This window comes from Erinaceus europaeus, chromosome 9 (genome assembly GCF_950295315.1).
Source record: "Erinaceus europaeus chromosome 9, mEriEur2.1, whole genome shotgun sequence".
In the NCBI taxonomy this organism is placed as follows: Eukaryota; Metazoa; Chordata; class Mammalia; order Eulipotyphla; family Erinaceidae; genus Erinaceus; species Erinaceus europaeus.
Window position 1 is genome coordinate 41,226,924 of NC_080170.1, and position 12,455 is coordinate 41,239,378.

The 12,455-nt window shown below is 42.2% G+C and overlaps 1 protein-coding gene across 1 annotated transcript in view; it reads left to right on the top strand.

Moving 5' to 3' along the window:
* Positions 1-12,455, top strand: part of BRINP2 (BMP/retinoic acid inducible neural specific 2) — a 111,759-nt gene that overhangs the window by 78,735 nt on the left and 20,569 nt on the right. The gene's annotated exons all lie outside the window — the stretch shown is intronic.

Below are 12,455 nucleotides of genomic sequence, written 5' to 3' on the forward strand. Positions count from 1 at the left end.
GGGAAGAAATAGAAGCATCTTTGAGGACAATTTCCCAGTATCTGTTGTTACAGGAGGTTGAAAGCAAGCAGTGAAATGCAAAACCCTAAATGAACATTCAAAATGTCAACTTTATCTATATAGAGTAAAATAGAATAAAAGATGCAGAGCCTAACAATGACTGTATATACAGTCGTCAGTTGGAAACAATGTAGAGTCCCTTTTGACTATATTATCACTGTTGAAAAAGAAAACAACATTGGCTTATTTTTTAAGTTTTTTTTAATTGTCTTTATTGTATAGAGACAGTCAGAAATTGAGAGGGGAGATAGAGAGGGAGACAGACACCTGCAGCATTGTTTCACCACTCAGAAAGCTTTCCCACTGAAGGTGAGAACTGGGGGCTTGAGCCCAGGTCCTTGTGCATTATAATGTGTGTGCTCAACCAGTTGTGCCACCACCAGGCCCCAGAAAGAGAGACATCTGCAGCCCTGCTTCACCACTCGTGAAGCTTTCCCCCTGCAGGTAGGAACCAGGGGCTTAAACCTGAGTCCTTGTGCAGGTAATGTGCTTAACCTGATGTGCCACCACCTGTCCCCCCAACACTGGGTTTATTAACAAAGGAAGTATGTAGAGTGAAAGATCATAAACTATCTTCCTCTCTTGCTTAGTTATATGTCCATGACTCAGACACTTCAATTATCTGAGCCTCGGCTTGCTCAGCTATAAAATAGGACTAAAGCTTGTGGTGTATACCAATTAATAATTTTAATAACCATCAATATAAAAGTAATCCCTGTCAGTCCCAGTTCAGGGCACCAGTATGCCAGGCTAGCTTCGCAGGCGAGAGACAGATGACCAGGGGCTCATGGCTGAGTGAAGAGCAGTATTTCTTTATTGATGTGGAACACAGCGCAATCTAAGCTATCTCTAATCACAATCTTCTCCTTCTCTATCTTTCTTCTCTCTCCCCCGGCGGAAGAGTCAGGAACCAAGGAAGTACATAGGATAGGGGGCGGGGAGAAGGAAGAAGTGCGAAGTAGCAGGGATGAACCAAAATCTCCCAGAGGCAGGGAGAGTAAGACCAAACCAATGTAACAGAATGACCATGTAAATAGACCACAACGTCAAGCAATGTAACAGAAGGGATCCCAGAAGCAGAGCTAGAAGCATACCAACAATTCCCCCTTTTCTTTTTTAACTAATTGACTATAGTATCAGGAGTGTGGGGTGAACAGACACCTATATCATACAGGCATTTAAAAAAAAAAAAAAAACTGGCACAAACATGGAGGAACAAGTACACGAGCAACAAGAACCAGTGTGATGCCAAGGGAAGGCCTGAGGGGGGCATTTCTTGCCTCTGTGGGCAAGGCTTATCAAGCTAAAGGACATTTCCTGCCTCTGTGGGCTTCTCTTGCCTCTGGCGCGTTTCTTGCCTCGACGGGCATTTCCTGCTTCTGTGGGTATTACCTAGCAAGGAGGGGGATAGAGTCTATAGAGTCCTATAGAGTGCCTATAGAGTCCCAAGGCAGCTGGCTGCAGTCAGTCTTTGAGAAAGCCACAACATCAAGCAATGTAACAGAAGGGATCCCAGAAGCATAACTAGAAGCACACCAACAAATCCCCCTGAAGCTAAAAACAATTTCTTTTACTCATGCACCTATGGGTTGGTTGGGTTAGTTATACTTAGGGTATGCAAGGGGCTCACTGGATATCTACTCAAAGGATTCTTATTCTGGGGCTCAGAATGAAAGGGAAACACGTGTCACTAACTGGGGGAAGTTAATTAACTCTCAAGTAGAGTCCAGATATACAGGGATGGGGGGCCAGGGGGTGGAGGGGTGCAGATCTTGGCCCAGACAGCTCGCAGTCACTTCTGTCCAAAGTTCTTTGCCTAAATCAAAGCCACCCAGCCACTCCCAAGGATAGTGGCAGTGGAAAATAAGCCCATGAGTGAAAGATGCTACAAAACCATCTGTCGAAAGATATTCTAATACAAGTATCAGGATCCAACTTGCCACACTGACATTTATCAATGACATAATTGACAAGTTAAAGAATCAGTACAGCAGGCTGAGAGACAGAGTTCACCCAGTATACTATGTACTTTACCAAGCGCAAAGCCTGGGGGTTGAGGCTCAGTACCACAGGGGAATACTGTGGTAACCTGCAGAAGCTCTACAGATGGTGGAATACAGCTGGAGGGTCTCTTCCTTTCTCTCTCTTCCCCTCTCCCCCTTTATATGTCTTTCTCTACCTAAAATGAAAAGACCAGCCTGAGAGTGGTGAGATTGCCTATGTGTCTAACTAACACCACAAGCAAACACAATGAGCAAAGCCCAGTCCCCTGCCTGGAACTTAGTAAATAAGCACTAAGGTGGCAATTACCATGATGATGATGGCAATGCAATCAGATACTGTGTCCTCATGGGCTCTAGGTGTCTTCTGGATTGTGTTGAATTTTGGTCACCATATCATCACCATTCTCATTATTTTAGATATAGAAAGGCAGTGAGAAAGAGGTTAAAGAGACCAAAGTATTGAAGCTTCCTTCATGCAGTGGGAGCTGGGCTAAACCTGGGCTATGTGCTTGGAAAAGCAGCACACTATCCAAGTGAGCTATTTCACTGGCCCTGGCCACCATATTTAAATGGAAAGTCAGTGATAAGGAGAGATGGTACAGGGAAGGTATAGGGACCTGGAACCTGTGTAGCAGGAACTGAAAATACTGAGTGCAAAACGAATGACCTTTATGGAAAGTTAAGTCAATCCAAATTTCAGAAGGAACAGACTTAAAGCATAAAGGAACTGTGGGGGGTGGAAGTTGGGGGGGGAAGCCAATAGAAATTTGCTGGGAGATGTGAATTTGCATGAGGTATCAGCTGGCTGAGTAATGACAAGGGAGATGAGGAGTGGCAAACAGAACTGCTTTGTTCAGTTGAACAGAAGAGTTTAGGGACCAGGGTAGGATATTAGCTCTGTATTGGCATCTTTGCCTGGGGGAACACAGATTTTAGCATCCTTTTTAGTGCCTTCCAGTCTCCATAGACTCACAGGTCCTTCATTCCATTGTGACCGTAGTATTTCCTGTTGACTCTCAGCAGGTGCCACTCTAAGTGCCTATTCCATGTTGTCATGTCCCAACTGGGCAGCTTGAGATGCTCCAAACAGTTCCTCTTCCTCCTCCTCTAAGCTTGAGTCTCCCCTCCCCATTTCTCCCAATCAGCTTTAATTAAACTGTTTGAAAGCTGCAGCTTGATTTTAATTAGAGCAAAATTGGAAGATTAGAATGAAATTGGCCAATCATTGTTTATGGGCCATTGTGTGAGAACACAGCAGGCTGCTAAATTACCTCCACGCCAGGCTTCTTAAATTCTTCCAGACAGCAGGAAGGACAGAGGCACGAGGACACCAGGAGTGGACATCCCTCCATTCTGCTCTTGTATCTTCCCAAGAGTGGCAGGGACCAGACTGAGATCTCATTTAACCAAAGTCTCCCAGATTGAAGCCTTCTTGCCTGCAGGGTTTCCTGGGAAGTGTGGCCAGGTGTGCACTTGGGCACAAGTCACTGATGGGGGAAAATCACCTGTATAGTGTTCAGTGGTTTCGCTGATCTCTGCCATTACTTATCTGAGTCTCTGGACACTTCCTTCAGTTTTGGTTGTTCCATTTCTTCATTTGTTCATCTGTGAAAGGTTAATCATCAAGTATTGTTATTTCCTATTCCTCCAGACCCTTATAGAAGGTAGTTGAGTGTATGTGAGAAATTGTATACCATTTAAAAAAATATCTTATGGAAAGCTCTACACTAATCTGAGATTATGGTTTTTATTATAATTTCTTTTTATAGCTCAGATTAATCATGTCTTATTCATTACAGCAGTAGAGGCTTTAATAGCCAAGTACATTACAGTAATCTGTTGTTGAGATAGAAATCTCTTGATGATGTGATGTCTAAGAAATACTGCCTGCTGTACAAAAGCCAAAGCAAGCTCTATCGCAAAGCCTCTAGCATGTCCAAGTAGAAAACATGAAACCATGTTTGCTAAGTGGCAGAGGCAGATAGCTGGTGTCCATCTCTATATGCCATTAGCTTTTACTGTTTTTGTGGTTGTGAGTTTTTCCATATGAAGAATGTGAGTCCTGTGGAAAACAAATGGTGATTCCGTAGCTTGGCAGATTGAGTTCTGTGGTGGGAAAAATATTGGTAGAAGGCTAAAGAAAGAGAAGACTTCTTTGTGCCTGGAATTGTGACTTTAGGAAAATCAGGAGCACAGTACTTGGTGGTATTGTTTTACTGAGACTCCTGTGTTCACTTGCCAAATGTCAGGTAAATCAGGAAGGTAGCTCTCCAAGAAAAAGATGGATTCTGAGAAGGTATCTGCATTTACCCAGAACTTGGTGGTAGGTGAGAAAGTCTTCCCTGCACCACACTGTTCTCAATATATTTGATGCAGTGAAAGTCAAGTCATGGAAAAAATGGGAAGAAAATTATGTGTCCTTGACTTAGGGCCAGCTCTTGTTCCAAAGTTCTTCAATCTCTGATAACAGAGTTTCCCCTCATTTCTCAAATAATATTTGTCACACTTTTAACAGTAGGGCTTAGTCTTCCCAAATCACCCCTTGAAGGATGTTTAAAGCTGTTTAGTTCAGTCCCAGATGCTAAAGGTTGGAGGAAGGTTGGAAGTAGGTCAAGAGGGCCAAAGGAAAGTCAACCTTATCTATGATGACAGTTTTCTAGTTCTGCTGTTTTCAAAGGTGGTGAGCGCTTTGCTGTATGGTTGCCTTAAGACTTCCCCTCCAACCTCTTATTTTTTAATTATTATCTCTGTCTGGATTATGCCACTCTGGGCTGACTTTTTTCAAGTATATAGAGACAGAGGGCAAGACCTCTGTACAACACCAAAGCAATAGGGACTAGGCTCAAACCTGGATTGCATGAAGGCAAAGCAGGTTCCCTACCCAGATGAGCTATTTTGCCAGCCCTAACCAACCTCAGACCCAGTTTTGTTCCAAGAACTGCCATCTGAAGAGCAAATTTGACTCCTCCCCGGCAGCCTTACCTTGAGACTAACTTCAGAGGAATAACAGGGTACCTATCACATAGATAGAAGGTAGGATGGTGACAAGTCCATTAAGGCACCCCAGAAGATGCACATAGGCAGAGTTGCAGACTCAGGATACAGAAAATGTGATCTTTCAAGTGGCAGGCATAGGGATGACCTTGGGAATGGGTCCACACGATTCTCACAAGGTGCTGGAAAGGTGTGTTCACCAGAAAACTGGTCACAGGATAATCTGGCATTTGGCACAAGGTGCGAGCAGAGCCACCCTCTTTAAAATGACTGCAGTGCTCACTGCTGCACTACTATTCAGCCCTGCTGAGGTGTGGTCCTGCTTTTGTTTCTAAAGGGGGGGGGGGTCCATTGAAGGCTTCACAGGTAATGGCTCTCAGTGGGGTCTAGATTGATATGCTCAGTTTATAGTTCCTGAATGTGGTGCCTCAGAGTGAAGCTCCTGTGAACAGCACCGGGGTGGGAGCCCTCAGCTGTGCTCCCAAAGTCTCTGCTGCTTGGACCCTGAGGCCCTGCAAGAGCACACTAGCTGGCAGAGCTCTTCTTCTTAATTTAATATGATAAACAAAATTGTAGGATAAGAGGGGTACAATTCCATACAGTTTACACCAACAAAGTTCTGCATCGCATACCTTCAATTGGGAGGTTCCCTATTCTTTATCCTCCTGTCTTTCCCTAGTGGGACAGGGCTCTGGAGAGGTGGGATTTCAGGACACATCAGAGAGGTAGTCAGCCCAGGGAAGTCAGGATGGCATCATGGTAGCATCTGCAAGTTGATGTCTGAAAGGTGGTAAGATATAAAGTAAAACAAATTGTTTAATAATCAGGAACCTAAAGGTAAGAATACAGCAGATGAGATTTGGGGTCTTCATGTTGGAAGAGGCTAGGAAGTCTGCTTTAGGTATGTTCCAAGGGGCACATGACTTTACTAATTTTTGCCTGAGCCTGATAGCTAACATGCAGGTGGGCTGAAAGTTTGTCTGGATAGATGGTGTCAGAGTTGGAAATAGGACTAGAAAGCTGGCTCAGGGAAGAGAGTAGCTCCCAAATATGGGGAAAGTATATAAATAACTGTAAACTCCATCGATCTGACCCAAGGTCCATGTCTATTCATATTCAGCACAGGAGCCTGCATAACCTCTGCATCCCTGTTGGTCTGAAGTCACATTCCATGGTCATACCTAGGAACATTTGAGGCTTCTCTCATTTCAGGACCAGTATTCCTGGAGCGGCATCTGCCCTTTGGCGAGTGGGGCAATTTCTACCATTGTTGTTTTACATTGAACAAGGTCTTGTAGAGGCCAGCAAGACAGTTTATGATGCTGTTCCTGATAGAGATGACCAGTGATGGTGGAAAGAGGGACCTGTTGGAGGTCTAGGCTTATCATTATCTATGTGGGAATCTCAGGATTTCTTGACTAGGGCCCTGGATGATGGGGTGACGTGGTAGTGATCAAAAGGGCCATCGTTAAAGTGTGCCAGTCTCTTGCTGATTGTGTGTGAGGTAGTGAAGGGAGGCAGTGTTGGGGGTGGGGGGACATTAGACACAGGAACTCTGAGTCAGAAGCACACCTTTTTATTGTTTTTGTTTAATATAGTTTCACAATTTCCTGTTTCCTTTTTTGGACACACAGAAATTGAGGCAGACAGACACCTGCAGCACTGCTTCTCTGCTCATGAAGCTTCCTGCCCCCTGTGGATGGGAACTCCAGGCTTGACCTCAGATCCTTGTGCATAATATCATGTGCACTCAACTGGGTGTGTCACCACCTGTCTTGCCCCATCTCTTTTTACTGTTATCTTTTAAAAACATTTATGAGCAAGAGATCAGAGCAGTCCTTCATAATATACAGTGCTGGGGAATCAAACCCAGAGCTGGTCCAGTCCCCAGATTCTGTGGAAACTCCTGTTGCCTAGAAGTGGGCATCTCTGTGGTTCTGTCCTGGCAACCCCTTTAGTTTCTAGGAAATCTCTAAACTCACATATTACCAAGGGCATCTTTTTGCTGGCATTTCAGATGACTACTGTTAAGTCAGGGGCAAAGAAAAACATAAGCACTTCATAATATAGACACAGATTTTGTGTTCTGACTCAAATTGTAAGTGTTAGTGCATGTGATTGCTTCTGTCATGCTGGATTTTAGCCTCTAGTCTGAATCCTAAGGCTCTGAAGGTTGGGGTAATGATTTTATGGGTATCAGCCCTTTGACAGAAATGTGTGCTCCTTGTAGGCTAATCTAAATTGGGAGGGGACACGAACTGAAGTTGTGCTGATGACAATCACTGTCACTTCTTAAAGGGCCCCTTAGAAGAAAGTGCCAGGTGAACCAGATGGTAGAGGCCATATAGGAGAGTTCTTTTTAACTTTTGGCTTAATCCAAAAGTTAAGGACTCCCCTGGTGTCCTTTGCTGATTCCAGAGGGGCTTCACATCTGTATGAAATACTTGCTTTCTCATATTGCTTAACAAATACAGTGGGAGTTATTTTTTATTTTTTTTATTTTGGAGAAATGGCCAAATTGAAATGGAGATTTACTTGATGTCTTAATTGAAACAAAGATGGCATAATTGAAGTAGTGTCTTAATATAATTGATATATAGAAAACATCCTTTTCCTAGGGGCAAAAAAAAGAGGCCTTGATTATTTTATTACTGGGGAAGAAAAAGGTACTAAATGAAAAATCAGAAATGCACATTTATTCTTTGAATAGCTCAGGCTGCCTTCCAGGACTGCCTTCTGAGATTTTCAGATGCTGGAAGGAACCGGGTTAACAAGTTCTGTAAGCACATTTTTACCACTTTCTGGCTCAGCCCCACTCACAGATGTTTCCTCCATTATTTTGATTCAATGAAGGGCCCCAGAGGGAGGGGAGGGAACTTAGTGATGAAGAAGAGACACCACTGTGAGCCCAGCGTCTAAGCCTTCCTGCCCCCTCACCCCCTCACTGATGCTGAGTGGAGACCCTACACAGCAAGTTCTGGCTCTTGTTTTGAGAGTGTTTATGAGAGGAAATTCCTAATATAGTTCCTGTTTTTATCTTTTTTATTGCTATCAAGGTTATTGCTGGGGCTCAGTGCCTGCATGACAAATCCACTGTTCCCAGTGGCCTCCTCCCACCTTTTATATGTGATAGGGAACAGAGAAATTGCCAGGGGAGGAAAAGTAAAAAAGAGAGACACCTGCAGACTTGCTTCACTGCTCATAAAGCTTCCTCCTGTAGGTAGAAATTGGCAGTTTGAACTGAGTAAGCCACCACTTAGCCCCCAGCATCTATTCTCCAGTGAAACTCTTACACACACACACACACACACACACACACACACACACACACACACACACACACACACACACACTTCCATTCACAAATCATGATCATCCCTTTAACCAGAGGCCTATGTTTAAATCCTGACTTTGCCACCTACTGGCTGCTACCTGCCAGGGAATGAATTATTGTGCCTCAATTTCCTCATCCATAAAATCAAGATAACTATATTTTCCCCCCTTCCAGGGGTGCTTTAAATATTCTGTTGGTTAATACTTATAAAATGCTTGAAATGCCTAGCACATACTAAGAATTCATTAAATGCTAGCCGTTACCTTTTACATTTGCTCATAAAAAGCTTCCAAAGATGGCATCATTCATTTTCCTAGGTCATTTGTTACTCTGTGTTATGATTACTTTAACAGCCCCATAAGTTAGAAAATCAGGTCTTAATGTAAGACCCTCCCTCTGCTCTCTATGAATTTATCTTTTTTTTAGATCTTATTTTCTCCTGCTGCAAATGAGCTTGTTGAATCCCCTTTAATCCAAAGAGGTTTTGCTCCTATGCATATGCTGGACTGTTTATGATAAATTTGCATTTTGTGTAAGTAATTAAAAGAATAGAATGTTCCCAGTAATGAAAATATTTTCATTTAAGGAGAGTAAACATTAAAAAAAAAGCAATAAAGTATGCTTAAGTGAATCTGCACAAGGGGAAATAGTGTTAGAGAAACAGCCTTAAGATATGGATCTGGGTTTTGAACTCAGCTCTGCCACTTACTGATAGTGCAACTTCCAGAAAGTTCCTGCTAACCTCTCTGGGTCTCACTTGTGGTGGGACTCAGAAGGTTAATTTTTTGTTCTGGTTCTGATGCAGGCTACCTATATATTGCTTTAAGCAAATCACTTCTCTCAGGGTTTTCTCCTAATGTGAGGACTGGAAATTTAACTGGAGCTCATGCTGCCCCCTAGGTGTGGGTAAAGGGAATGCAGTCTGCCCCCATACTGACCCCTGGTGACAATGACCTGCCCTGTCTTGATCATCTCTAGTTGATCTTGATGTGTCTCCTAAAGAGAAACTGTAGGTACATGACAGTGTAAAACAGATTAGCAAAGGTTTCTTCCAATTCTAACACCCCAGGTTTCCTTTGAGGAAGTTAGTGTCATTCCTGGAGTCATTTGGATTTCTGAGATTTGATAGCCTCATTCCTGCAAGTGAGGTACATCCAAACTTCTTCCTAGATGGATAAAATGTGTGATTTTCCTAATGATGCTGGACAAAGGAATTTGAAGTCTAAGGAAGTATTCAAAACTCTGGCAATTCTTTGGGACTCTTTACCACCATGTGTGTGACAGAAGTTGCCTGGGCCTTGGTAGAGGAATGGGACTGTTGGTCATTAGCAGTGGGTGTCATGCACAGCAGTACAAAGGACTGGAATTCCTGAGGTCTCAGGACCAATTTGATCCCCTTCCTTGTAGGTAGAGGATGAGAAGTTGTATACATTATTTCCTGCTCTAAAATCCTTCTGTTCTTCTGATATAAGCGTCTTTGATTCTCACATCATATATACTTTCCTGCCTTTTAAAATATATTCACTTTTGTGAGAAAGACTGACTAGAACACAACTCAGCTCTGGCTTGTGGTGCTGACAGAGTTCAAACTGGAACCATAGACATGCAAATCCCCAAAGCTCTAACATGTTGAACTATCTCCATAGCTCCCTTTTTATTAAATTCTGGTTTTTTTTTTAATAGGTTGCATTACTTGGAGCTTGCTGAGACTTTTTATTTTAGTTTTGAGAAAGTTCAACCTTTATAGTGACAGTCTTCACATAAAGTTGCATGAAATATAATCCAGGGACCTTGCATACTGTCTCTGCATAGTTACAGGTAGGTTTAGCTCATCAGTTGGTTCTATTTTGCTGACCATTGCGGGGCAACTAGATTTTAAAAAATTGCATTTTATTCTCACTATTCTTGTGTTAACCTTTATATATCCCTTCTTAATAACCAATATACATATTAGGAGTAAAATCTGTATATGTTACTTAAAAAGTTGTTAGACTTCAAATTTCATGTGCAGTGTAAGAATTCCATTTCATATCAGTTATAAGAGGATTTTCTACTCTCCATATGTTGCTGTTATTGTTATATATTTGTGTGTATGTATGTTGTAAATTATAGTTTGGTTCCAGCTGATATAATGGGAAAATAAGACAAATAATGGAGTTTCTGTGTAAATTCTTTACACCCAATCTCTAAAGAGTGTGCAGTTTCACTGGCAAAACAAACACAGTACCTCACAGACCTTACAACCTCTGAACTGAAAGGCTTTTATACCCCACCTAAGAGTGGTAGGAAGTCTAACTCATGGCTGTTTTTCCAACCCAAATAAAAGTGGCATATCCCTGAGCAGGAATTTGATTGGACTTTTTTAGAGGGGAAATGTGTGTCTGTGTTTTGACATGCCACCCCACCATTCCTGATGGGCTCTTTTACTTTTAACATCAGGCAGAAGTAGAGATTTAAATCACATGATGCCTGTGATTTAAATCCAAGTTCTCATGCATGGTAAAATATGCACTCTACTGGGCTAGCTATCTCCTGGCCCTGGGGAATCATATTTTAAGCTAAGCAGATAGATGTACAGGAACTTTAATGATAAACACTGTAAAGTATTTGTAAGCAGTCATTTGCATCTGAGTCTGTTATCAGAACCCACATCTGCACTGGGCTCTCTTTCTGGGAAACATTTGAGAACTGACAAGTGAGGGAACAGAGTTATTACCTATGTAGACACTAAAGTCTAATGTACTCCTCATCTATTCAGGATCGTAGCCAGAGGTTCTAGCTAGTACAAAAGGATGATCTCTAGATAGAGCTATTGAGGCAGGTTGGAAAAGGAAAATTAAAACCATCCCCCTGCCCCCTGTGGATAACATTGTTACCTAGCAAATGCAGGTTTTAAAAAAAAGAGTATTTCATATCAAAGGATACACGCTTGCTCTTGACTTACTTTACTTTCCATATAAGTACCACACGAGCTCTGACTTACTTTACTTTTCTTATGCATCAGGGCTTGGGCTTTTAAAGAGGACATCTTTGTTAAGATCTCTTAACTTGGCAGGATGTAAGAAAGGAGAGGGCACCTAATGAGGAGAAAGGCTTTATAAGGAAACACTGAGTTTGTTTATAGAGAAACCACAACACTGAACTTTTCTTCAGTGCAGTGGGGGCCAGGCTTGAACCTGGGATGTATACATGTCAAAGCATGACACTATGGAAGAGAACAATTTTGCTGGCCCTGGGTCCCCATAGTCAAACAGAAACATTTGTCCTCACAGAAACTTATTCAGCTTTCTCTCCTCTATTGGGGGAGCTAAGTGAAGGATGAATTACTAGCAGGGCCATAGCAGTGGATTAGCACATTTGAAACCCCAGAACCCAGACCCATTATGCCTCTCACCTGAGTATGTTAAAGCTAATGTGTGTGTAGGATGTTGGGAGAGTCATTTACTATCATCTCAGGCGCTGGAGCTGGCCCTCACTAGTGTAGGGTGGAGACAAGAGAACACATTTCAGTGAAGGACAAAGTTTGAGGATTAAAATTCTAGATGAGACTGAAAAGGAACTTTTGCAATTCTTGCAATGCAAAGTTTCAAAGTGTGCATCTTCTTTGACCCTTATAGGGTAGTCTTGATTGGCATTTATACCAAAGGTGAATAACACTTCTGACATCAGGGCAGTTGTCCATAAACACACATGTTAATGTTACGTAAGGATGGTTGGGGAATAGTCCTATGTATTACTTTTATTGCATTTTGAGCTCTTAATATTCAGTATGAAAAAAGGAGTTGCTCACCAATGCACACCCAACGTCGCTGAAGCAGGGTTCCTGTCTCAAAGAAAAATGTTTTCAGTGACTGAGTTGGGAGGTGAACTTGACACCTTTTCCATAGCACGTAATTATTTTCTTGAAAGACAAACTACAGCTATTCAGCCTCTAATGTTTGGCAAACATTTTCTGAAAAATATATATGAATGACATAAGTCTGCTTCTTCAAAGAAAACAACTGACAGTATTTGTTACTGATGATAAAATTTAAGCTCTCAAAAGAAAATTAGAATTTTGGAAA